General features: G+C 43.8%; 1 protein-coding gene across 12 annotated transcripts in view; it reads right to left on the bottom strand.

Moving 5' to 3' along the window:
- The window catches only part of mgmt (O-6-methylguanine-DNA methyltransferase), a 269,091-nt gene extending 246,027 nt beyond the window's left edge, over window positions 1-23,064 (bottom strand). For 9 of the 12 annotated variants that reach the window (XR_009120335.1, XM_058058117.1, XM_058058119.1 and 6 more), the window contains exons 1-6: window positions 22,983-23,064; window positions 22,225-22,496; window positions 19,451-19,591; window positions 13,146-15,007; window positions 12,740-12,855; window positions 11,159-11,258 (exon numbers count right to left, since the gene is read on the bottom strand). The gene's annotated coding sequence lies outside the window, so the exon portion shown is untranslated. The remainder of the gene's footprint in view (window positions 1-11,158; window positions 11,259-12,739; window positions 12,856-13,145; window positions 15,008-19,450; window positions 19,592-22,224; window positions 22,497-22,982) is intronic. The other 3 variants (XM_058058116.1, XM_058058118.1, XM_058058120.1) reach the window with 3 other exon arrangements.
- Between the last annotated feature and the right edge of the window lie 3,975 nt (window positions 23,065-27,039).

The raw sequence follows: 27,039 nt of genomic DNA, 5'->3' as shown, positions 1-27,039 counted from the left end.
TAGGACCAGAGGCTTTTTAAATGGGTTTTATTTGCTGGAATCTGCCTTAGATACTGTCCGTTTATTTGGAAAAATCCTTCAAAACATATGCAGTTTGAAGCAAATCATTGGAAGCCATTAAGGAAGTTTCTTCTGTTTTCCCAATGTTATTCACGGAAATACACGTTTAATTCATAAGGATACGGGCATTAAATGAGATATCGGATCATTATTTTTTCTCTCCATAATGATATCGGCACACAAGTGATGATGTTATATCATTAGTATATGATATTTTCCGGACTATAAGTCACACTTTTTTTCATAGGTTGGCTGTTCCTGCGACTTGTACTCCAGAGCGACTTATAAATGAAAAAAGTGTTTATGTTCCATAAACACTGGACACCTTTTCTGTTCATGTTTATTTTTTATGTAGCTGAATAAGCATTGTGTTAGCATATCTTACACCTATTCAGCCTGTTCTCTATTCTTTTATTGTTAGAACTTGCCTTCCAAGAGGACGTAATGTCTGTTTTGGTCAAGTAGTTCAAATAAATTACCCGCAAAAAATGCGACTTATACTCCAGTGAGATTTATGTATGTTTTTTTCTACCTAATTATGCATTTTTGGCCTTGTGCGAATTATACTCGGGAGCGACTGATAGTCCAGAAAATACAGTATTTCCAAGCCGTGCCTTCGGATAGTAGATATGCAATTTGCAATAGTGGGGTGAGCCCCCCATGGGTGAGGGCGCGATGAGGTATGGGGGTTGGGGCTTGAACGATGCCAGCAACTCTTACAGTGGTTTGTACAAAAACATGAATAAATAGTATCGCGCTGCCCCGCCTCCAACCGTAAATCGCTGTTGATGTTTCCACAACACGTGAATGCTTTGCAGCCTCGGCCAAATATGGTCAAATAGTGTTTACAATCTAGTATGTAAAAATGGAAATCACGGACCACTAGCAATCCCCTTCTTGCCGTCTCTTGTTGTGGTCACGGCTACCAAACCTAGCTAACTGTGTGAGCTGCTTGCCAACCGTCTAATACTGTAAACAATAGATGAAACAGAAGACGCTAATCGAGTGAGGAATATACGATGACAGGAGCAATATGTTTACAAAATGCTTTACAAGGATACAAAAATGCTACAGTCAATCGTCGCCGGGACAAAGAAGCACGGTCGTAGGAGTGAAATACATGAGTCACTTAATTTCCTGCGTCCAACCTCATTAAAATCCAAACAAAATTTGAATTTTAAGAGTTTTAGACAAGAGAAATGTGACAAAATGTCAAAGCCTGTCTGAAAAAAAGTGTATTAAGTGTACGGTGAGCAATTTTATAGCCTTAAAACATCTAATTGTAATGAAATATAGTACCTTTCGGTGATAAACGAGGGAACACTGCATTGCAAAAAAACAGAACTTAAGGTAGGCTTGCATCTCTCTTGTTCTCTGCACAAAGAAAACAAACTGTAAACTGTAACAAAATGTAAACATCCAGCAGCAACACTCTGTTTCAGCATGACTACTATTTTGATTTAAAAAATACCGAACAAAATCTACGAGCTACCTTGACAAGCGTTTCTTTACTCGGCTTTAGCTGTGGTCACTTTCGGAAATGATGCTTAGCTACTATACGTGTCATCATTCGCTTTCAAAAGATGAACAATGCAGAACATAATTACAAACAATACATCATATATTTAAGCAAATAATCTATATTATTTGTTATTCATATGGTATTTAGTGCAAAGTGTCAGAAATATGTCTACCACTGTGGACCACCGCGTGATAACAAAGCATTGTTGACTGGGAAAGAATCCCATGCCAGCGTTCTGTGGCTTCGTGAGGGGATTTGCTGACTTTTACCTGAGCTGACAAGCCTTCCCCGCAGTTCAAAAGGAGGGAAAGCGAAGGAGTGATCAATATAAATGCAGGTGCTTGGAGGATTGATCGGTAATAGTCCCTCAAACTGGAGGTGGCGGCGGCGGCGGCGGCGGCGGTGTTGGGGGAACGGGGAACAAATCACAGGAAAGAAAGTGAAAAGTTAAGTAGGACACTGTCAGGGATTCCCTGGATACAAGTGTTGGAAAAACCGCGCTGCATAAATGAAAAAGAACAGAGGAGAGCTGGTTGGGGAATTCAAAAAAGAATAATTAAAAACTAAAATCGGGTTCTTAACTGTGAGAGAGTGTTTTTTTTTTAAAGCCACCAACAAGAATACACAGCCATGATAACTGCCTCAGCCGTAGGCTATTAAAATATTAACCACTGCTGTCCGAGCTGGGACTTTCCGAGCGGTGCTGAGCGCTATCCTCCCCGGATACCGGGCCTGAGAGAAAGGCTCTGCTCCCGCTCGCTGCCCTGTGGGAGGCTCGGGCTTGCATGAGGAAGTGTTTTAATGTTTCTCAGATGCTTGGCTCACCGAGAGAGAGCTTTGACAAGGCAACTACCCTGGGTGTGATTTAAAGGTGTGCACACAGGGAGCCAGGTACTGCAGCTGAGGGCCTGTTAAGACACCCGCTATCTTTCTAAAGGAGAGGGAACTTCTCTTTCTTTTTTTTTTTCCCTTCTCCCCAAATTCCCATGTCGCTGAGCTGAACTTGGTCCCTCAAGTTTGAATCGTTTTTATGATATGAAACAAGAGCTGGAATGCTGCTGCTACCTGACACTCTGGCAGTAAAACATACAGAGAATAAAACACATGCTGTCTCGCTGCACAACGCCGGGAGACTGCAAAGTGTTCAGGAAAGGAGAATGATTCCGTCGGATTTTACAAGATTGTAATCCGCGCAAAGTTTGTTTCCTCGACAATTGATGCTACCGATTGCCTGCAGCTTCAAACGGACTGCGCTGCGCAAAAATATTAGGTCGCTATTAGACCCGGCTGTTTTAAAAGAAAATAGTCAAACTTCAGTTTTAGGAAAAATTCCGAAAAATAATAAGACGCCTGTCATCCGTGGATATACACAAAAGCAGTGTTTAAGAAGCTAGCAACTATTTCCGTTCATGTTGGTACGATTATGTTGTTACACTCATAAACAGGTGACAGTAGTAGCTAAACTTTGCCAAATCGCTATCCTTACGTGAAATCTAATTTGCATTAAGTGGGGCGTGTATCATATGGTAATGGTTTAATTTCATTTGAACATGCATCAGATTACAATTGAGTGCATCCCATAATCAGTTCCCAGTTCCACATGTCCAAAAGGAGTAGGAAGAAGCAAAGCTTATTAAATCCTACCCCTCCATCTGGTAGTTTTACAATCAGTAACTGTTACATTTGTTCACTTCCTGCTTTCCTAATATAATGAAAAAATATTTTATAATTTTTTGTAATTGTTTTATAATTTTTCAATTTTTAAAATAGTTTTTATGAATTTTTCAATTTTTAAAATAATTTTTATAAATTTTTCAATTTTTAAAATATTTTTTATAAATTTTTAAAATATTTTTAAAATACATTTTAATTTGCTTTCTTAATATAGTTTAAGTTTTTTTTATTTTACATTTATTTCATTATTTATTATTATATATTTTCAATTTTATATTATGTATATTTATTATTTTATTATTATTTTTTTAATTTATTTTTCATTAAATTTTTTTATCACGTACCGAGGTACAAGGTAATATGACCATACAATATAGTGATATATATAGCACATCATGACTGGTTCAAGACCCTTCATCCTTGTATTTAGCAAACATCAACTGCTTGTATTATTTCTTGAATTTGCTCGTCGTTGTGCATTGTTTGATATAGCATGATACCTAATTAAAATATGATGCAAGATAATCAAAGAAAATTATTATTTTTATATATTATAAGCATTTGTGAGTTTTAATTCTTTTTAGTTTTAATACAATGGCATGACGGGATATCTCCAGCACTGACGCGGACAGTTTATGGCCCACGGGCCGTAGGTTCCCCACCCCATAATAAGTCAGACGCTTCTCTTAAAGCTAAATGGAATGGAACCCCAATGAATGTCTTTGCTCACCTTTGTGCGCTTGCTATTATTTAGTCGTTAAAAGAATGGAGCTCGTGGCGCTTTAGGACTCTCACATAGTAATATATACCAGCAGATACTTAGCTCACTGTTAGTTCAAATAGTGCTTTTATTGAGTCGAACAGATAAGAGCAATTATTTCTGAGAGCGTGCTTTTCTGCTCTCTGCCAAATGCGAGCTGGCACGTCATGAAAAAGACGAGTGCTCTCTTTGATTCGCAGACAAAATACAAGAGTGTATTTTTAGCCGCCTTAAAAAGGAGTGCCAGCTTTGTTCAGGTGAAATCTCAGCGCGGGAGCCGTAATGTATGTTCGTATCGCCGCCCCGGAGTCGCGGATTACGCCCAGCCGCCCGATATAGAGAGTGGCAGGCCGGCTTGAAATTTTTGTGAGATTACAGAACGGCGGCGTGTATCGTGGCGTTGCACTTGAATTGTTAAAGTAGCCTCAAGTTCGTCGACGGGGCGATGATGGCGTTCCTTTTCATTCCGTTCGCGACCGTGTCTCCGTCCGTTCTGTTCAAGTCTTGTCCTGCCGTCATGTTTGGGTTGACTCGCTCGGCAAGGACCTGTCCCGCTTGTCCCCCCCATCAGGCCCGCTTTTGTCTCCCCCCCCCCTCAGTGATGTCCCGTATCTCCCTGGAATCAGGAGCCTGGCTGGCTGGCTTGCTGGCTGCCTGGCAGATGGGACAGATGAGGAAGGCAGGGATTGGTTAATCCCTAATCTGCTGTCTCTGGACCGCAGAAGAGAGAGAGAGAGCGGGAGGCGGCGAGAAGGAGAGCGAGAGAAGGAGAGGAAGAGGGCGATGGAGCCAGCTAGATGGAGCCAGCTGTCAGATGGAGAGTCTTTCATGGTCCTGCGCACACAACAGCTGCACAGGGCCCGCCTGCACGGCTCTGCATTATTAAGCATCTTTTTAGTTGCTTCCAGATGCAGACCTAGCTGTGTTTACCCAGGCTTTGTGCTCTCTCAACCGCCCCCCCCCACCACACCATCACCACCACCACCACCTCCTCCCTGGGTGCTCCACACCTCCACTTCCTACTTCACCGTTTCCCCCACTTCCTTGTTCGTGTGGTCCAAGATGCTTGACTTGGGCCTCCGCTTCAGTATGCAATGTAGCAGCAAATGACCTTGACGCCCGCAGGTCGCATTAGCGCCATAATCGTTTTTTTTTTCCCCTCATTTAGAAGATTTGATCACTTTAACATGTGGAGACTTTTAAGGGTTGCAGGGAGGGATTAAAGTACACAGGAAAAGCTCGACAATACGGTCGAGTTTGCTGATGCTGCTTTGGCGACAGTATCCATGTTTGTTTTTGCAATAAAATGATTGCAGAGCGACCACCTCCTCGTTGTCCGTACATCGGCCGGGTTGATGTTGCAGTATCTGCTGGGTTGACCCCTATGTTGGTGATGTTTATATAAAATAGTACCTAACTGAAATGACGAAAAGGTTACTTTTTAAATTGATAGGCCACTATAAATCACATCCGTCAAAAAATGCATAATGGATAGGAAAAAAAAACATACATAAATTGCATTGGACTATCAATCATATTAGAATTTTTTTCATGAAATCAAGCCCAAGAACTGACATGTAATCTGGAAAGCCATTAACATAAAAAAAGTTAATTAACATAAAAAGGAAGCAAGTCCAACAAGCAAGTTCACCGAGCTCCCGATCCCATTCCACATCACTGAAACTATTGACTTCTTCACAAGCCTAGCGTGCCCTTTCGCGGCAATATTGTTCACCCCTTGGTCCTGTGGGTGAATATCAATTAACATTGAAAAAGACGCTGCATTATACATATATAGTTTTTGATATAAGAGCCACAGGACCAAACTAATAAAAAAGCCGAACAATAAAAAAAAGTAGTGACACCTAACATCCAGAAAATACAGTATGTTCTTCTCTTCTAACATTTTTGGAACAAGTGCTGCTAAAAATGAACAAAACCATCAAAAAAGCATCCGTGCAAAGTCATGATTTTACGCAACTTTAGTGTTTTTTCATCTCAGAATCCGTAAAAAAATGTCTGAATTGTTTTTTTAGGAAAAAAAAACCTAAAAAAAAACCTGAAAAACTAAAAGCCAAAGAAAAGGTCAGTAAGTCTGGACCAGGGTTGCAACTAATGATTATTTTCTTAATCAATTAATCCAAAGCTTGTTTCAATTAATGGAGTAACCAGTTTGGCCCAAGAACTAATATGAACCAAACACAGTTATTTTGGGCCGCAATGTATCAAGAAAGAGGCGAAAATGTCCATCATTGTCCATCAAGTCAGCGATCAGCGGATAGTTACATTTTTAAATCAAAAATGATTAAATTGATTAATTACTGTATCATTACACTGAGTAACTGTTGCAGCTGTACATTACACTGATGTCATGCATGGCAGTCATTCAAGATCGTTGGAAAATTTTGTGTAAGGCGCATTTTCTTTTCAAATTTCTGAATTTTATAACCTTTTTAAGATTATTGGTATAATCCTACACATATACGTAACTGTGCAGGAAGGTTATATCGACTGACGAGATGGAAGACGGGGAAAATGTGATTAAAGTGTAATTAGTGCGTTAGAAGCATGTAATTACCGAGTCTTCAAACATGACTTTTGCTGCTGCATGTGTGTGTGTGTGTGTGTGTGTGTGTGTGTGTGCACTGAGGATGTGCAAACAGCCCACCTTGTCTAAACACACACACACACACACTTGACACCAATATTCGCATATTCACGCGGCAACCTTTTACCAAAGCGAGCTTTGAGAGGGGCTAATCTGCTCCTCGGTCCCGTCTCTTGTCAAGTTCAAGAGGGTTAACAAATCTTTACCTCCAGAACAGCCCTCCTCTTCCCCCCTTTCATGTCCACATTTGTTCGCTGTATGTCCAAAAATCTACAGAGGCCCGTCCCGGCCCAGTTGGGATTGCTCGAGCTGAAGAGCTGGAGGCTTTTCAGTTGCTGGCATCTGTTGTTCCCCTTCCCAGAGCTGCTGGCAGTCAGTTAATGGCCATGCTTGGGACGCGGAGAGAGCGGGAGAGAGTGGGGGGGTGGGGGGTAGGGGGGTGGGACAGTGGCTGATTTCCCCATAGCCGACGCCACCGTTCCCGGCACGCCACCGGCAGCTGCAGACGAGCCACCAGCGGCGGAGGAACATTCGGGCCTAATGCGCGAGGGCAGATGTTCCTCCTCGTCATAACTCCACACTGTCAAGCTTGTCCTCTGATTTTGTGGGATTTTTTTTTCTTTTTTTACGTGTTTGCCACTTAAACGCTGACATGATTACAACGGCAGTTGGAAGTCTACGCCGGCTAAACGCGAGCACGATCACACGGCAGGCAGCCGGGGGCTCCCGCGGGCGGCGTGCGCTTTAAGTTTCCAGTCTTATTATCAGATCAACAAGTTTTCTTTCCGTCACTTCCCTCCATGACCAGCGCGCGGTTGATCTTGCCTTAGTGTGGGATCATACATGTTATTATTGCAGGCACTCCGCGGCTCCGTGGCAGGCATCTGCATAATACTGAAGGAGCTTTGCTACAGTTTAATCAGTCTGGCGTGACTCTAGAGAGCGGGGCTGGATATGTTATCAACTAAGGAGGAAGTTCAAATGAAGCTGGATAAATAAATTAATGCCTTGATGATTAGCTGTCACATAAGCAATTAAAATGACTGGAAATTATTCATTTTCAAAAGCAGGTGCGGCGAAGCGGCGGCGGCGATTGTGGCAGTAATTGTCAAAATCGAAACAATTTGTTTTGATGAACCTTCCATATGCACCGCTTATGAAACATTCACGCCGGCATGCATAAAATCATTCAAAGTCATCTAATAACCGAATCCCGTACGGGGCGTGTATCAGGGGTGGTTTTCGAGTCCCGTTTCACTCTTTTGCCTTTTTCTCTTCTTCCTCCTCCTCTTCTCCATCACGCTGCAGGTATTTCATTTCCAAGTGGCCACGACTCTTACAACTCCAAACATAAAACCCTGTCACGTCCCCTTTTATTTATTTTTTGCTGCAAATTATTAATTGTGACTGTCATTGTCGCGGCGTCCTCCTGACAATCTCAACAGCCGCCTCAGAAAAATACACTTGACAGCTCGGGACCCCAAAAATCCCAGGATGAATTCGTCCTTGACACATCCTTAATGACGCTCATCTTGATGATTGTAAATACATTATCATATCAGATCACGTCTGTGTTGCAATCATCACCTCCATTTCCTTTTAATTAAACAGCAAAGATGACACCACATCTGTCAGAAAGGAAGTGAGACTTTCTGAAATCGGTGTGAACTGTTTTTCGCCCCCCCCCCCCCAAACCACCCTCCCCTCCACCTTTCCTCTTCTTCCGTCACCAACAATAGAGGGAAAACCGGCGTTTGAAAATAACACGCTCTATCTCCTCCTTGCCCTCTTCTTCCATCTTTTCACTCTCACCCCAATCTCCGTCTCTTTTCCCGCCATCTCTCGTCACCCCCCCACCTCCTTCTTTCCCGCCACTTGAAAGGCAGGGTAATGAGACAGCTCGAGAGCGAGGCGAGGTGTCCGCCGAGCATCAGTTGCACGCGTGCAGAAGTGAAAATTTACTGCGAATGAGACGGCGGGCCCGTAAATTCATTTTTATTCAGATTAGTGTCACGGTACGTTGCGGCGTCCCTCGCAAACATTTGGCCTCTCTCTTTGTGATGAGGTGTCATTATTTGCCAGATTACGTTATTAAGCTATTAACACGTCAGGCGCGGCGGGCAACAATGCAGGGGCATGCTTAAACAAGCTGCCGAGAACGGAGGAGGTGTCACCGCCTTGACATATGAAGGCACTTAATGGCCCGCGTGCCGACGACGGAGGAGAGAAATTAAATAGACGACGTCGAGCCGCTGCTCACGAGTGCTTCCGACTATCTCCGCCGAGTGATTATTCAGCAGGCCGGTAAATAAAATGCCGCAATTTAAATCTATGCAAAACATATTTCCTCTCCCATGTGTGTTTATGGCACCTATTTACATGTTATTGGCGCCATTATTAAAATGAGGCCTGCGCTGGTTGTTGCCGTTTACAACAAGGATATTAGGGCCGCACACAAGTGGAGTGGTGGAGGGGTTGGGTGAGGGGGTGGGGGGTATTGGGAGGGGGGTGATATTACAGCAAAAATACTACAAGAATTGAGTCGTACTTTGCAATATCGCGTGAGTTAAGTTTTAATTTGGTGTGAAAATTTGCAGCGTCGCAGTGATAGCGATGCAACAAAGCATCTTTAATTAACTTTTCCCCTCATATTCCATTTTAATAATTGCTCATACACATTACATAACTTCACAGAGAGTTACAAATAAAATTGTACTTCTTGCTAAATTGCAGTGTTTCCACTTTGATACTGTCAACTATACAAGTATTACACAGTATATATGTATATAGTATATACATATCTGGGGGAGTGGGTGGGCTGGTCTGGGCTCTGGGTCTCGTCTGGGGGCCTGATGGGGGTATATGGACGCAGAGAGAGAATAAATCTATAAGTGAATTAGGATTACTGTGATATGGAGATGAAGGATTGAATAAGCTCTGCTTCCTCCTGCTCCTTTTCACCACGTTGAGAGGTAAATTGCGAAAGTGGGATGTATTTCAATGTAACATAATGTAATGTAACAATTTTAGCACTGATGATCTCATTTGATTAATCTGAAGTTTGCTGTTACGATTAATCGATAGTACATTTTTTTCTCTTGTCAAACTGCAAAATTATTAAACTACAATACTATATTATTCTAATGCTATGACTTGATGCACGTAATATTATTTTATTTAAATTCCATCAACTGTTTTCTACTATATACGTCAAAATATTTTTTGTCATACAACCTTTTGTCTTGCAATATTACAGCTTTTTCTTTTTTTTAAGTGTGTTAATCTACATTATTTCCCACTATATAAATAAAGTATAAGTAAGTAATGTATTACACTAATCTTGCAATATTTTTTTTCTTAGAAAAGTGCAGTATTTCAGTAATATTCCAGCTTTTGCTTCCCTAATTTGTTCCATCACCAAGACTGTTGTGGCCTTCCTAACAACAACCCTATAAAGGCAGACTTAAATCACTTCCACAATAAACATGGCCGACATGAAGATGTCTTTACAAAGTTTCTTTCTGCGTGCAAAACTTCTCCAATCAAATGTGTGTGTGTGTGTGGGGGGGGGGGTAAGTCAGCATTATGAAATAAAGAGCGGTCCCACTGGTGACACCATAAAGCCCACGCATCGGACTGCCAAGTCAGCGCTTTTGACAGGATAAGTCCATGGTAACCTATTGAAAGGCTTCAGCCACAGCCAAAATCAGCGCCCTCCCCACCCTCCCACCACACACACTCACATCGCCCCCCCCTCCCCCTCTCCCTCCCTACACTTGCTAGTCGAGCCAGCGCGGCAGCTTAGCAGTCTTAACAGAGAATCCGCCACTTATCATCATCGGCATCCAGCGCCACAACACTCCAGCATGAAGAGGCTCGAGCTAAGCCGGTTAAAATAACACGAGACAATGCATCAACAACAGCTTCCTCTTCCCTTTTGATGCCGGCTTCATTTGAATGGCACAATGGGCCCCAATCCTGTTCTGGTGCTCGACCAGAGGACCAACGGAGCTGCGTCCATCTCTCCTCCACATCAGAGGCTTGCTGGAGGAGCCCCCTGATACTGTGTGGGCCTGGCTGATAAAGGCCTTATTTCAGGGTCTTCCAGTGAATGGGGGGGGGAAGGATTCAACTCCCCAAGCTGGGACGGGAACGCCGCGGTTAAGGCGGATGCTCCAAAGTGCGGTTAGACCCCGAGCACAGGCAGGCGGGCGGGCGGGGTGGGAGGGGGGGAGCGAGTGGACGGAGGAAGAGACTGATAATGGACACCGCCAGGAGACTTCACCATGCATATGACACCTTTAAGCTTTAAATTGGAACAGTTTAAAAGTTCAATCTTTTTCCAGTTTGGGCCCCCCCCCTCCGTCCATCCCCGCACCAGATCCACGCTCACCCCTTCGCCCCCATGTGCTATTTGACTTTTCTCTCCCCGAGACGCTGACACATGAGTGAGGTCCCATTACCGCAGCCCTGTTTGCTGCCCGGCCCCAAACCGTAGCCATTGACCGACACCGGCCCTCGTCAGGCGCTTTACCTTGAGACTCGTCCAGGACTTGACATGACCTTTGAACCCGAGGAGCGCAGCTGTCAAATGTCTCCCCCCCCACTGTCACGACCACTTTCGGAGAGACATCCTGCAAAGACACACACAAGCATCTTATTACATGGAAGCTTTATGTTCTACACACGTTTGGTATTTAGCAAAACTACGTCATCGCTACAACACTACGCTTTGTAAAGGGATGCACTGTTGAGCAAGATTTGCAAAAAACTTTTTTGGCAATTTTGTTAATATTTTCTTCCAATTCAGGAATATGAAGAGATTTGATATCCGTGAAGTGCTTATCCAAATTAAGACTGTAACAAACTATTATTTATTCCAGATTTAGGCCCAAAACGGACCAAATCAATATGAACCAAACACCAAAAGTTAGTGCATCGGTCCTCAACATATCAGGAAAGAGGAAACATTTCAATGACTGTAATATAATATATGTCAATATCTTGTTTAGCCTAAAACATAAACATATTAGGACCGCTTTCATGTTAATATTCACGTTTGAGAGGCTGAAATCAGAGGATACTTACATTTTAAATCAAAATCTAATTCATCAAATACCAAAATTAGTTGATTAGTTGGACAAATGATTGATTGTTGCAACTGTAATGAAAATGCCAATCAATGACGGAGGTCTATGCCTCAGTTGAACTAATATACATGTAAACACATACAAATTCGACACTAATAAAACATGCATATGTATACACATATTTCTTCATTATGAATAAAAGAATTGAAAAATTATATTGCAATTTTGTTCATATTTTGTTTCATTTCTGCATAACACAAGTACTATTATGCCAGAATTAAGTTATATGCATTATTGAAATTGGTGTGTTATATTAAAAGGTATCCTATTATATTAAATGGCGCTTACTCAAATGGCCTTGATGGAGGTAGCTGAACCAAGAAACATTCATACTCATAAGTAGAGCCATACAGTATGTAATCATATTCTACAGTCATCAAACATATGTATGTATTAACATACATTTGTTGATTATTATTATTATTATTATAAGTATAGAAAAACATTTTGTTACTCTAGACTTCATGGAGAGGTACAGTGCCGGTCAAAATATAATTTTTTTTTGGTAATTTTCTTCACATTTCTGCAAAAACAACAGAAATCCTGAATGTCAGAATTCAGTAATGTGCAGGAATTTGCTATGTACGTATAAAGTTATATTAAATGGCACTGAGTGGAATGGCTGAGCTCAACATCCACACTCCCAAGTCGCAAACACCCTCTTCTACATCTGGTTGACACATACAGTATGTCGACAGATTCTATAATTCAGTAATAAAACATGCATATGTATACAGGGATATTTCCTTAGCTACTCAATTCTCATGAATATCTTCCATCTAGTACGCCTTACACGCGTTGGGAGGAGAAAAAAAAACGCAAAAAGTGGCAAAAAATAAACTAAAATTAGCAACGGTGCCATGCAAAGCGATGGGAGAAAAGAAACAATTTCTTCTGCCGTGTTTTTTTTCCCCGATATGAAATCTACATTTGCATCATTGTCTTGCAGTTGTGTTCATCCTCACTTTGCAGAGAGAGAAGAGCGTGTTGGTGCGAATTCACCGTGACAGGAGCACCACCAACTGGTCAACAGGCGCCTCTCCACCATGTGAAGGCCTGCCTTGTCTTCTCCCCCCTCTGTCTTGATGTGCATCGGGGAGATTAGTCACATGCATCCACTTGCAACCTCTACATTTAAACAGTCTTGATTTATTCTTAGTGTGATCTGAAAAACAAGCAAGGTTCTTTTTTTTTTTCACAGCCCCCCCCCACCCCATCTTACTCTCTTCTTCTTCACCTCAAAACCCCCTCGGTGAGGTTGAATTCACGGTATCCATCATCATGCATCTTTAATGACGTCAGGCCAGGAGCATGGGGTAAAATCACAGTAGTGGCCCGAGGCTAAAACCAGCTAAATGAGGTTCCTCTTACCCCCTTCCCACGCAGGGAGAGCCGCGCACAGGCCGAGAGGGAGGGTACATCGCGCCCATCGATCGCCGGGGCGGCTCGGTGGCTGGCAGCCACTCGGTGGGGCTTGATGGATACATTTGGGCCGGAAAGATTCAGAACTGGTACACGGCGGGTCCGGGCCAGGAGCTGCAGAGACAGAAGGGTGACAAACGATGGACGCCTTGATTTATGGCTCTTTGTGCCAGACTGGCTACAGGACAATCTCCTCTCGCCATCTTTTGGTTTTACTCTAAAAGGCCTTCGGAGACCCCGAGAGAGAGAAAAGATACAATCTGCCTAATTCGAAACACTTGTCAGAGAGGGAGGAGTGTGACATTAGCGCCGCTCTCAATAGAACTCGCATGACACTACAGGAATGGAGTCACAGGATTACACAAATAATGTCTGAATCACCACAATTGAGATTTTACCAGTAAGAGGTTGGCATTTTCTTATGATAAACATGGAATATTATGAAAATAATATATTTTACAAGAGTAACGCTGTAATTCGAACAGAATAAAGTAGTAATATTGTGAGGGGAAAAGTCACAATCTGGCGGAAATGATAAAGTGACACATTCTATTAGTCCTTTTTATTAGTCTTCCTTTTAAGTTAAGTCATTAGAATTTTTTTTTTGCTGATTCACAATTTTATTCCCATAATATTCCTACTTCATTATTATAACCTTTGGAGTATCTTAACTTTTATTTTTTTTTACTATTTCCTAACAGTACGACAACCTTGTTACATTATTATATTAATATTTTTTATAAGACCTTCTCTCCCAATTTTGTAAGGCTTTTTTCTTAAAATGATGACTCTTAGCAGTAAAATATAATTTTGCAAATATGCTACATTATTCCAATGTTTATTTTTAAGTTGTAAAATTATATGAGTTTCTTAACAGGACATTCCGACTTTGTCTCGCAATATTTTTCTATACGTACAAAGTCTTTAGCGTAGAGGTGATGTCGACGGATCACACGCGGTTATGTTTATTGTCAGCTGGCTTTAGCGATTTGGCAAAGTTTAGCTAGAAGTGTATGTACGGCCTAACATAACATAACAATACGATGACTCCAACTTGGCGGTCGCTCTTCTGTGACTGTTTTTTTTGTGTGTGTGTGAACGTTACGTACAATGTTTAAGCAGTTTAATTTGTTTTTGTGAAAAATATCGATTTTTGTTGTATACTTTTAAACCACTGTTGGTGACATATGCAAGCCACTGGCTGATGTTATTCTCACGATACGTTTTTTTTCTCATATTTTAGTTTATATTTTGTTTAAATATTTAGTTTAACCGGTGCATTTTCGGTCAACATTTTTCAATTGTTCCTTCCGGTATGCCCCTCGTACGGTACACGAGCTTGTGTAGTTTTATAGCCTCCACATGATAATTCTATTAGTCCCAGCATATCTTGAGAGCGAAGAAAATAGCTGTTTTCACATGGTCGAAATGGGACGTGGACTTAAGCTCTATGCAATTACATACAGTGACCCTCGCACAAATAAGTCAAATATAGCTCAGGGCCAAATCGCATTTCATGTCATGGCGAGCAAAACAAAAGAGCCAGCAATAAAATAATGAAAAGGGTCTCCCTGCATATTTCACCGCATTTGGAAGTTGCTTCCTGCAAAAAAAAAAAACTTGATGATAGCGCGAGTGTGGCTTGGAAACATCTTTCAGTTGCCGAGCCCCCAGCCTTGACCTCCGGGGTCAAAGTCAGTCAGGCTCTTCCTGTCTGTGGCTTTTCCCAGGATCCCCTGCCTGTCGGCGTGTCAGCACCTCTGCTGTCTCCTCACCAACTCAGGATGTTGCTTTTGCCTTCCAAGAGTTTCCTGAAACCGGAGGAAAAAAAAAAAAAAAAAGATTGGTTTCCATTCCGTGCGAGAGGGGTCAGCTGGTATGAAAAAAAGAGAAACGCCATTAAAAATCGCTGTTTTGTATATTTGACTCAATTTTACAAAGCGGCTGGCCTCTGACTCGCGTCTATTTGTGGATGTGAGGATGCATTAGCCTGTGGGGAATGAGAAGTGCATTGAGAGAATCGCTCTTACAGAGGGTAAACACTCGTCCCACCTTCTCCATCTCCCGTACTGCGTTTTTTTTTTCTCCCTCGCCCTTTGCAAAATCATGTGGTGAAAATAGATGATTTTTCATCAAGCGTTGCTGTGATGTTACTTGGAGTTTTCAATTAAGACAGGGTCATTGGCCTAATTAGAGGGCGTGATGGACAATTACGAATGATGCTGCTAAATATAAGAAAAAAAAAAAAAACAGCCCAAAGTGGTGGAAATGGGCCGCAGCATTTAAAGAGTCTTTCCGCAGGTACTTGCGAGGGAGTCACAATGAAGGCTAAGTGACAAGGTTGCACCCCTGGCTACAGACGTCCTGATTACTTTTTTGTCTCCAGCCTCAAATCGCTTCCCGGTGAACCAAAGGCTGTGGGGAAAGGAAGAAAAAAAAAAAAAGTGTAAAAAAAGTGCCGTTTACACTCAATTAAAAGCGCTATTTACGCTCAGGCCCGAGTTAGCGGCGCGCACCTTTGTCTCAACTTTGATATTAAGTCTGTCATGGATGCTTAAAAATTCTCCCTGGCCCCTGCAGTCAGGCAGTATACCCGTAAGTCTTATTCCCTTGTTGAGCAGCCCAAAGTGTATGTGTGTATAAATGGAAGGCCTGTCATTTCACATTCATTAAAAGTGAAGTTCCAAAATTAATAATGTAAAAATATGGGTTTTAATTAGTCTTCTATTCTGCCCAATGTACTTAAATTGGATCATCCGGTCCCCGATGCCCTTTCACTTAATAAAGAATTAGCCTGTGATGTTCTCAGCTTGACAGGTAGGATAAAGTGGGGGAAATGACGCCTGTTATATAAAGGATATATCCGTTTGTACGTAATTTGCAGCTTAGTCAATTTGACAGGGGGGAGGTGCCCGGCCATGGATCCCGTGCAGGTTTAATGCACTTCTATCATGTTATGGCGTGACCACAGCATTGCCTTGCCAAATAATTAGTGACATTAATCCAATTTGATTAGCCATCTCGGGCTAGACAAGGTGGCTGCCCTAAAAGTGCTTTTTGTGCTCGCACGTGACAAAAAAAAACGAGTGGACTCTCACATGAGACACGTTAGATAAAACAACATCTTTTTACCCACGGATTCAAAGCGCTGTGCATCCTTTAGGTTAAAAGGGAGGGATGGGGTGGTGGGAGGGGGGGTTGAAAGCAGGCTTCAGTTGATAGCATATGGCATCTATGAGTGATCCGTACATGCAGTGGCCATATAGTGGTGTTTGTGTGCGCCTGAGTGGGTGTTGTCGCGCTATTCTCAGGCAACGAGCCCAGACAGCCCTCGCCGCCCTCTTCCTCGTTTCTTCCGCTCCCCTCGCGCGGGACAGGCACAGCTGTCAGATCAAAATCAATCGCATTTTAAAGGACGTGCGAGCTAAATATTTCATTCTTGCCTTGGGAACCAATTAAGTGCTACATATGAAGTCAGGAGGACTGGTTGAGCCGCAGTCGTACTGGTGCGTACCAGCTGCTCCATTGCTTACACCCAAGACCACCCCCCCCCCACGCAAATGTGTCAGTGTGAACGCTCCACTTCAATTACCTAGTGATGTTTTAAAAATGCACCAAAGCCAGACTGGCAGTCCGGAAATTGGAGGGGATCCACCCCAGGTATGTTGTTTATTTAGTTGTTGTCTGTTGTGCTGGCTGTAACCCATTTGCCCCCATTGCAGATGTGAAGGATGGCAGCCATAGGGGGTGTGTGTGCCGGTTGGGGGGGGAGGCCTTCAAAGTGCCATGTGTCAGTGAACGCCTCGCACCGCATGGCGGGGACGACTGGCATCACTTCGCCAATGTGTGACCCCCGGTCTGGTGCCGCGGCTGCAAGGCGTCCCGTTCTGACCTCTGCTAAGGAGGCCGTGTTGTCGTTTGTAATATTGTCGTATAAGGTAATGTTGTAATATTTAAAAAAATTCCTCACATTTCTACTCAAGTCACATGAGCACTGTATTTATTTTTTTTAGATTTTTATAAACATTTTTACTTTTTTTTTTTTTACATTTTTACTTATTATAGTCCTTTTTTGAGGGGTGGCAGCCCTGGAGATTCAGTTCGTATAGTCATGTAGCACTAGCTTACTTTTATTACCATTACCTGCTAAATCAGGGGTAGGGAACCTATGGCTCGGCAGCCAGATGTGGTTCCTTTCATGACTGCATCTGGTTCTCAGGCATTTCTTTCTAGCGCAATGCGGGTGGCCGGAGCCAGTACCAAGTCCCTTCCATATTATTATTGGATGATGTGGTAACGTACCGGGGGGTCACTGAGATGTCCTGGTCCTTTAATCAAATCCCTAATTCAGCAGAGATAAAGACGATGGCGAAAAAGTCGTACTAATGGTAGGAAGTATTTTATTTATTATTAGTTAGCTTGACATGAGCTAGTTTAGTTTTAGATGTATTCTATGTTAAATAATTTTTACTTTTCCGTTTTTTAGGGGCGGCAATGCGCCATTGAAGCGGCCTAGGTGTTTTAGTTTATGTTGTAATATAGCCCCGTTTAACTTTTTCTAGCATTACCTACTAAATACACATGAGAACACCTCGCCTGCTGCGTCCTTTCCCCTGCGTGAAGGTCACGCCAAAGTGTGTGCGCGTCGGATCAGAAGGATGCAAGTCACACAGGAGGGTGGGGGGGGGGGGGGGGTTAAAGCGCGTACATACATGTGAGGGAGAGAGGGGGCGGGGCTTAAGGCTGAAGTACAGTGCGTGGTGTAACATCTAAGTGGGGATGTGTGGGGGGGGGGGGTGAGACAAAAAAAGTGAGAGGAACACAAAAGAAGAGAGGAGACAAAGTGAGAGACGGCGCGAAAAGCAACGGCCGAGCGAGGGAGGCGGGTGAGAAAGCGAGGGAAGGAGAGAGGAAAAGAGAGAGAGAGAGAGAGAGAGAGAGGGAGGCGGGGAGGGAGCATGATTGATAACGGTGCTGACAGAACCCCTCTGGCCATGCTCTCTGTGGCAGTTTGGGGAGACAGGGCCTCCCCGTGTGAGACCGAGCTGCCCCCTCGCCACTGTCCCGGCACACACTCCACATCTGGTGGGATCGCCCACGCTGGGTCAGAGGTCGCCGCGCCACGGGGTGGGGCTGCGTGGGGCCACATTTTGGACCCGGACGGAACACAAGGCCATAATCAGCATTTTGGAAGTGAAAGCGTGAGCCTAAACACTCCATTTCGGTACCTACTCCAACCGGAGGACAAAGTAGAGCATCTTTTTTATTTTTAAGCAGGTGACACACACACACACACAAACTCTACTGAGGCTAAAGCTGAGATTTATGTGTGTGTGTGTGGAGACAACACTGATGAATTAGGGATAAATAATGAAGCAGCTCAGGGACTTGATTTGTGATAGCGAGAGGGCCCATCAACAGAGAACACTAATACTTTTGAATGCTATGCCGTTTGATGTTGATCAAGTTCAACTCGGCTGACAGGCCCGAGAAGACTGCGGGGAGCGCTGGGACCCCAACACACACAACCTACTCAGACAGGTGAAAGAGGAGCGGGACAATACCACTCAGACACACACACACACACACACACACAACCACCCACACTCTCATCTCCACACTTATTTCACTTCAAGAAAGAAGAAAGTCTAATATCTGTATACTCCAAGGTATTCCATTCAAGTTTACTGACTTAAAGGAACACACACTGACTGTGTGCCCACACTATTTGACTCGAAGGACATTTAGGAAGTGCTTTTTCAGAACAGAGGTCGTATTGAAAGGCTCGGATGGTGCGGTAATAAACAGCAGAATAAAACTTTGGACCACATCTCAGATACTCCTGCGGTGGCTCCTATTAAAATTTTCTTTTTTTTCATCAATTTGTTTGACGAAATGTCATCCACGTCATCTATGAAAGTTTGGAATTGAACAGCAGTAAGAAAATCATTTGGCGTCTACCCTTTCTTGTTGTAAATGACTTTTTATTCGTATGGAAGTACTTGATTTGAAGAATTATAATAATTACCACAGCGGATATTTTGATCCGCATACTGATTTTTGGCTTTATATTTCGGATGCCCTTTCTGACAAATATGCAGTACTTTATTCTACATTGGCCAGTAGGTGTCAGTAATGGTTCGGTTAGACAGGCACCAGTCACTAAGGTTCCCTAGGGAACACGTTTACTGTGACACAGCTCCAGCAAGAGTTTGAGTTAAAAGTCTTAAAGGGTTAATCAAACCCGAGCTCACACTGAATCCGTTGCCGATCCGGTCCTGATCCAGTCCGGCTTGCCGCAGAGTGCCACTCACCTGACTCCGGTAGACGCTGCGGTGAGCTCCTGCGCCGGCTGCGGGAACCCACAGCTTGACCAGAGAGTGCTCCGTCTGCGGCTAATAAAGTAAAAAAAAAAACATATTTAGAAGATCATAAACATGTTTTCAATGCCATAACTTCAATTTAATCATGCTGTTAGGTTTGTTTAGATGTTTTCATTATGCAATACTATATGTATAATATGTCTTGGTTTTCTTATTTTCTCACATTAAATCTACTATATTGGGTAAAAACAAATGTAAAGGCAACTATAGGGGTGTTATTTCATTTCTTGAGGGCTCTAATAAAGTAAAAAAAAACACATTTAGAAGATCATTAACAAGTTTTCAATGCCATATTTCAATTTAAACATGCTGTTAGGTTTGTTTAAATGTTTTTCTTTCATTATGCAATATTATATGTATAATATGTCTTGGTTTTCTTATTTTCTCACATTAAATCTACTATATTGTGTAAAAACAAATGTAAATGGGGTGTTATTTCATTTCTTGAGGGCTCTAATAAAGTAAAAAAAAACACATTTAGAAGATCATAAACATTTTTCAATGCCATAACTTCAATTTAAACATGTTGTTAGGTTTGTTTAGATGTTTTTCTTTCATTATGCAATATTATATGTATTTCATTATTATATTATTATTATGATTGTGCGGATGGGCTGCGACAAATCACATGGTTTGACCGCGCGGCAGCCATTTCTACACAAATTGAAATGAGTAGATATGATTATTTGTCTTTACTAAAGAGGGCCCGCCGAAACCGAGAGCAAAATACTGAGTATTTGAGGCGAGAGTTTGCATTTCCCTCGCAGCATGTCGGCCATGTTTGCAGAGTGTTTAGGCATTAATGGGCATTTTCAAAACCGTCCAGTGGCCCCACTGAATCACGCCCGTCCAATTTGCGTCTGGGATGTTGATGACATGTCGGCGATTCCCGCGTGGCTCGGGGCGCGGGTCATTTTGAAAGTGTCACCATTTAACCGCGGGGGAGCGCGGGGTAGTGCGGCTAGGGGTCCGGGTCTCCTTACCGCCAGCGTTAGCCCATGTGGGCAGAGTCGGGGTGTGTGGAGAGCGTGGCCTCATTATGAAGGAGATAAAGACCGTTAAGGCTGTTTGGTCTTGGGCCGGCTCCAGCCCCTATGGTGAAACACACCTGCTCCCCTCTTTAAAAAGCCCTGCTCCAGTTTAGCTCTTGGCCACGGACGAGTAATGACCTATCCAGGGGGCCGTAACGCCCGCTTCGTTTAGCCTGTCGTTAAGACCCAGAGTCAGCAGCATACTGCGGCACGGTGGCGTGCCAAAACTCAGTACAGGGTGTCCTTGCCAAAGATTCCCTATCAAGCCGACGCCGCTAGAATATGGATAACTCACCTTGCTAAAGCATGCTAATGAAACGCAAGGATGCGTTTGGCAGCTTCCGATCTCCACTTGAAGAATTTCTTCCCGACACATTGTCGCTTGGCTTTTGACGCTTTGATAGCGCGACTGGATCAAAAAAATAGGCCCTTGTACGCCAGCCAATGCAGTCGCCGCTTAGTAATTAGAGAACATAAAGTTGCAGCTTGACACTGCTTGGGCTCCCATTGTTGTCCCGTCTTTGTTGTGGCGCTCACGCACGGGGAGGACACTGGCACGTGCACGTGCGCACACACGCGTACGCCGCAAAAACGCACGCGCGGGCGCTCGCACAAGTATAAAGATTTCCCAGTTATGTTTTCATCAAAGCGCTTCTTTGGCACTACAGAGCAGCGCGGGTATGGTAATGTGTTGTGCTGCCTGGAAAGCTGTCAAAAAGCTCCCACCTTGGATGAGAGAGTGCCGTAATTCAACTGGGCTCCTGTCTTCTGTGTGTTCAGGTCTCCTCATTATGCCGCTTTGCAGGGTAATGGCGTCTTGCACTGTTTTATCTGTCAGCTCGCAGCAAACTAGAGTTTTTCTAGCCCCCTATATTAGATGCTAACATCAAAAGCATCTGCCTTGACACGGGAAGAGGGGGAAAATTGTTTAAAAAAAAAAAAAAAAAAATGGAAACACTCCCGGTAGGCGAAAATTGAATCTCTTTACGTCTGGGGTGATGTGTGTATTGAGAATAGATTTGCTGGTTCGTCGTGGATGTGTTTGTTCTCGAGTAAACAGCGAGCCTTGTTTGGGTGTAACTGTCAGGTACGCACCCGCGTCCCCCCGTCCCCCCCCCACCTCCGCTCCCCTCTGTGAAAACGGGTTTGTTCGCAAAGTGGGAGTTAGGAGGGAAACACGGCGGCACACATTCACGTTCGCCATCTGATCAATGGGGATTTAAGTCGGCGGTGACAACACCACACGGCACGTGTCAGGAGACGCGGCGGCGACGACGACGACGGCCGCGTGATGCCCGGGCCTCGCGTCGCATTTCGTCAACTCTTTTTCTACCTCCATTTTGTACTTTTCAGAACTTCTCCAAAACTGCCTGGCAACCCCTCCCTCTTGCAGTCACCTCCGTCTGGCCCACGAGGGGCTTTTACCCACCCCACCACCACCACCACCACTCCGCACTCCCTTGGGTGCTGACAGATTTGTGAACGTGTGCTTGTTTATTGCAAGAATCTTTGCGGTAAGGTCTGTGTTGGTGGGCGTGGATGAATGTGCGGCGGCGGCGGCGACGGTGGGGGTGTTCTTTTTAGAAGACGCGGGTAGAGCAAATTAAAACTCACCGCAGGAAATGAGCGCCCTTGGCTCTCCTCCTCCCAAGCAGCTGCACACACCCCAACCATCATCTGCCATTTTGACACATCCACAGGGCGTGAGTGGGGGGGTGGGGGGGATTGGCGAGAGTGCCAATGCAACACCCACGGCTGCGAGCGTCGCCGGGCCGCAGCCTCCAGCCAAACAGGTGTGTGACATCATGCCGCTGGTTCCTCTTCGGGGCCTGGGGAGCAGGCGTTGGGACCTTGGCAGGGATGGCGGTGGAAGTAGGGGGGGGCAGCTGGAGAAAACAAAGGGAGGTTAGGTGTGTACCTGACAAGCTCATTGATAACGTTTGAGCCCTGAAGTGGATGGCAAATTGCCTCTAATGTCTCCTGGAGATCACGGGCCAAAGTCAGGTGCTGGGCGCTAAATGGCCTCATTAGTTATGATTCTTTTCCTTTTTTTCTTTTCTTTTGGACTTTGCAAGGAGTTTCTGACACATGAACACACACACACACACAATGTCAGAGATAAACTTGGCATGTCAGCATAAATAAAGAGTTATAGATGAGCCCAAATGTTCAGAGATCCTCTTTTTAGCTACTGCAGCAAATTACGTCCTTGTTACTTCAACACGCTAGCATCTTTAGACATTTAGCCTTCATTGCGATCTCCCATTCACGGACAATGCTTTCTAAATTTGTATAAACGTACTCAAACATAACTTCTCTGCTACTATTTACTGAATTAATGCAGCTAATGTCACGATTTTAAGAAAAATTACCTGTTTAAGAAAAGCACACTTCACGGTTTACTGGTTGATACTTCTTCTTCCTACTCCTGCGCCTCCCCAAGGGACCAAAAACCGACAGCGACACTTAGCGGCGGTCATAGGTAGTACATCTTCCCTTTGCTTTTTCCCACAGGGCCAAACCAAGTAGACTCTCATGTTTTTATGTTTTTATCAGTAATGTTTTCTTTAATTGGTAGTAATCAGATAAGTCGTCTAAATGTGTATTTAATTAGTTAATACATATATTTTTGAGGGATTTTTTTTTATTTATTATACTGTAATATAGTTTATAAAAGTAAAACAGTTTCTAAACAATGCAGTTAGTAGATTATTTCCTTCAACAAAGTACTCATATCTGCTCTGTCCTAAAATGTTGAAGCAGATCTGGATAAAACTGCACACTGAGAATTATTATTATAATTGCATTTTTTTTTTTGCCACTACAGTCTGTATAGAGGCCCACAGTGACCTATACAGAGAATGTGTTTTGTGTTGTTATGAAATGTAATATTAATTTTAAAAAAATATGTATTAAATAAAAAAACATTTGCCAACAAAAATAATGTCTTTGAAATTCTAAGGAAAATGCTTCATTTGTTTACAAGTTGAACAATCTAATTAAAGTAAATACTTTTTGGTGTAAGTTTTAAGTTTTGCATTTGCATTTCCAGAACTTTAGGAAATACAACAAAAACTTCAAAAAGGATATATACAGTATATATATTATTTGCAAATATTTTTTTCAATTTAAAATTGATGAAATGCACAAAAAAATAAATAGTGACTCAACCACAAAAACACTTTATAATGGGTATTACTGCCACCTACAGAACAGGAATAGAACAGCATTGGCCAATAATCAAACCAATTAGTCACACACCAGTGCTTATTACTTAATATAGTATAGTAAATCTACATAGTATTATATACTGTATTATTATTATTGTATTATTTTGGCCCTTTTTTGTTTGGTTTGTGATTGGCCCAACTTGCAATCTGGTTTGGAATAAGGTCTGCATATTGGTGGTCTTTGCCTGAAAGGGAAATGAACGGAACGCTTCCTCTTTTTTCCAGCCCATCAAGTGTGTCACAGAAACAAAACTAAACAAAGAGACAACAAATGAGAGAAATGAGCGCGCATCTATTTGGAATTCTCAGCGTATAGCTCCCACACACACACACACACACACACACACACAAGCCGCCCTCTTCACACTTCACTCAAAATCCCCCAGCGACAGATCCTGTAACAGAGGCGAGGGAGGCTGTGAGTTGCCTGGGGGGTTCCTCAAGGCACCCGTCTGGGACCTGCTTCATAATCAGTGGACAGAGAGCAAGGAGAGTGCTGCTGTGCTTTCCCAGAGCCACTCTCCTCCCCTGGCTGCCCGACCCTGCTAAGCACCCCAGGGCTACCTGTTAAGGTGTTCCCCCCGGTCTGGCCTCTCTTCCTGGGCAAAAGAACCATGTTTGGGCTGCTTTAGTGATGATTGGATGAAGGCGGGAACGGCGGGTGTGTGTGTGTGGGGGGGGGGGGGTTGTGTATTGTTGATATTCATCTGCGCATAAATTGATGTTGATACACACATACTTATGCATGTGTGGACTCATTATGTGCGTGCGCTCTAATACATGCACATGTTTGAGCGCAAAAGCACATCATTTGCATGTACAAATGATAAGCAGTAGTATTCCTGGTGTTGCTAATAGCAGCCTTATTATTGTTAGTTGTCAAGGAGATGCGGAATTACTCACCCACATGGACATTAGTGCATGCCAAGAAACAGCCTGGACAAGGCGGCTCTCTCTGCAGACCACTTTGGCCCTTATCAACAATAATGCTTGTTAATAATGCGAAATGGCTCTAATTGCTCTGCGGCGGAATTAACTGCTGCATGATCTTCCTGATAATAACAATAAAAACAGATGCTTGGCGATAATAGGGGCTAAATTGGAAATATGGCAATTGATGTGTATTGTTTTTGGAGTGCAGCTATTTCATCTGCTTTTTATTTTTTTTATTGTACTTACTGTAGGTTTGTGTAATATTGTGTTTCCATAGTCAGGTGCAATATTCCCCGGACTGTGCCTGAGGGCATATCTCCTCCTTTTTGGCTGCTCCGAAGCGCACCTCCACATCAGCGCCGTTCTTGTACACGCTGGCTGTTCTGTTCTGTTCTGTTCTGTTCTGCACGTCCGGTTCTGGACTTGCCCCTGACAGAACATTTTAACAAACACACCCGTTTCCAAATCTGTGTGTGTGTTTGTGTGCTCAGCCGTGCGTGCTTCTCCAAGATAACCGAAGGAGAGGAAAAGGGTGGGCGTGTTGGTGGTGGTGGGGGGGGGTTGCCGCTGGGACGCTGAGCCAGGACCGTCTCTCTCCAGTTTGGTTTGGTCCTCACACGGAGCCAGCTGGCCTCATTAGGACTTGATGGGAGGCGGGCTGGCATGAGACGTGCACATGCATGCACACGTCAACAAATGTAGTGTGAAGCGTGGCCTGATGCCCGTGAAAGGCCCACACGAAAGGCAGCGGTGTTGGGCAAGGCGGGGAGGGGGGTGCATATGGGAGATCATTATTTGGGGGTCTCTCCTTTAAGAAGGCGTCCTCACCTCGCGGCTCACCTGAGCTACGTAGGCTTGTTGAGGCATGAAGAGGTTGCAACGAGGGTCGGCGCGGCGTGAAGGGACGGGAGGATATGATTCATCACCAGAGACGGCCGCTGACCTACAGTCCGAGGGCCACCCGACCGGAACCGAGGCCTTGTTCCGACAGAGCGGCTGCGGCGTGAGCTGTGACGGATGGCGCCGCTACGTTCCGGTCCTCCCGAGCAGGTGTGTGTGCATCTCGCTCACATCTGCAGGCGGGCACAGTGAACCGAGACCAAATGGCAGACGCACGGGGCCCATCGGGTACCTGTGCACTGAGACACACTAATGATTATGGATGCGGGCCTATTAACGGTCACATCTGTAAGGGAGAACAACAACCAGCGCGCTGGGAGTGAGTCAGCACTTTTTTTTTTTTGCACTCCCTTCTGGAGGGAAAACATGGCGGTGTCAATGTAGGGAACGGAAAAAAGAACTCCGGAATACTTCCTTCCTCAGGCGAACACCCGGCCTCCTTGACACACGCCAACAAAAAAAGTTTGGTCTTTTTCTCTTAGTTAATAGAAGTACTCTGAACCAGGATCAAACTGGCACTCATCTTCTTAATATGAAAGTGTAAAAAGAAGAAAAAGTCAGTCTGAACTTGAATGGCAAAGCTGTAAGTAATACCACATTGTGAAAAATGGACACAAATTTGCCATAATGTGCTAAGAAGTGGGCTGCACGGTGGACGAGTGGTTAGCACCCAGGCCTCACAGCTACAAGACCCAAGTTCAATTCCACGTTCCCCCTGTGCATGCGTGGGTTTTCTCCGGGTACTCCGGTTTCCTCCCACATTCCAAAAACATGCTAGGTTAATTAGCATGACTCCAAATTGTCCATAGGTATGAATGTGAGTGTGAATGGTTGTTTGTCTATATGTGCCCTGTGATTGGCTGGCCACCAGTCCAGGGTGTACCCCGCCTCTCACCCAAAGACAGCTGGGATAGGCTCCAGTAGATCTTTGGATGCTGTTGTGGGGTCTTTTGTGACTTCTGGGGAAGCTTCACCGATGCCCCATGTTTTCACCATTTGTGGATAATGGCTCTCACTGTGGTTTGCTGGAGTCCCAAAGCTTTAGAAATGCATTGATAACCTTTTCCACACTGATACATCTCCATTACTTCTGCATTTTGATGCCCCATGTTTTCACCATTCATGGACAATGGCTCTCACTGTGGTTTGCTGGAGTCCCAAAGCTTTAGAAATGCATTGATAACCTTTTCCACACTGATACATCTCCATTGTTTATGCATTTTGTGTTCAGTTGTGTTGTCATTGACTAATATTTAAAAATGTTTGGTGATGTAAAACATTTAAGTGTGACAAACTAAAAAAATCAGGAAGGGGGCAAACACTTTTTAGCCCCAAAGTAAATAACAAGTACTAGTAAACAAGGGGC

The sequence above is a fragment of the Doryrhamphus excisus genome, chromosome 20, assembly GCF_030265055.1.
Source record: "Doryrhamphus excisus isolate RoL2022-K1 chromosome 20, RoL_Dexc_1.0, whole genome shotgun sequence".
In the NCBI taxonomy this organism is placed as follows: domain Eukaryota; kingdom Metazoa; phylum Chordata; class Actinopteri; order Syngnathiformes; family Syngnathidae; genus Doryrhamphus; species Doryrhamphus excisus.
This window is presented reverse-complemented; position numbering and strand designations above follow the sequence as displayed.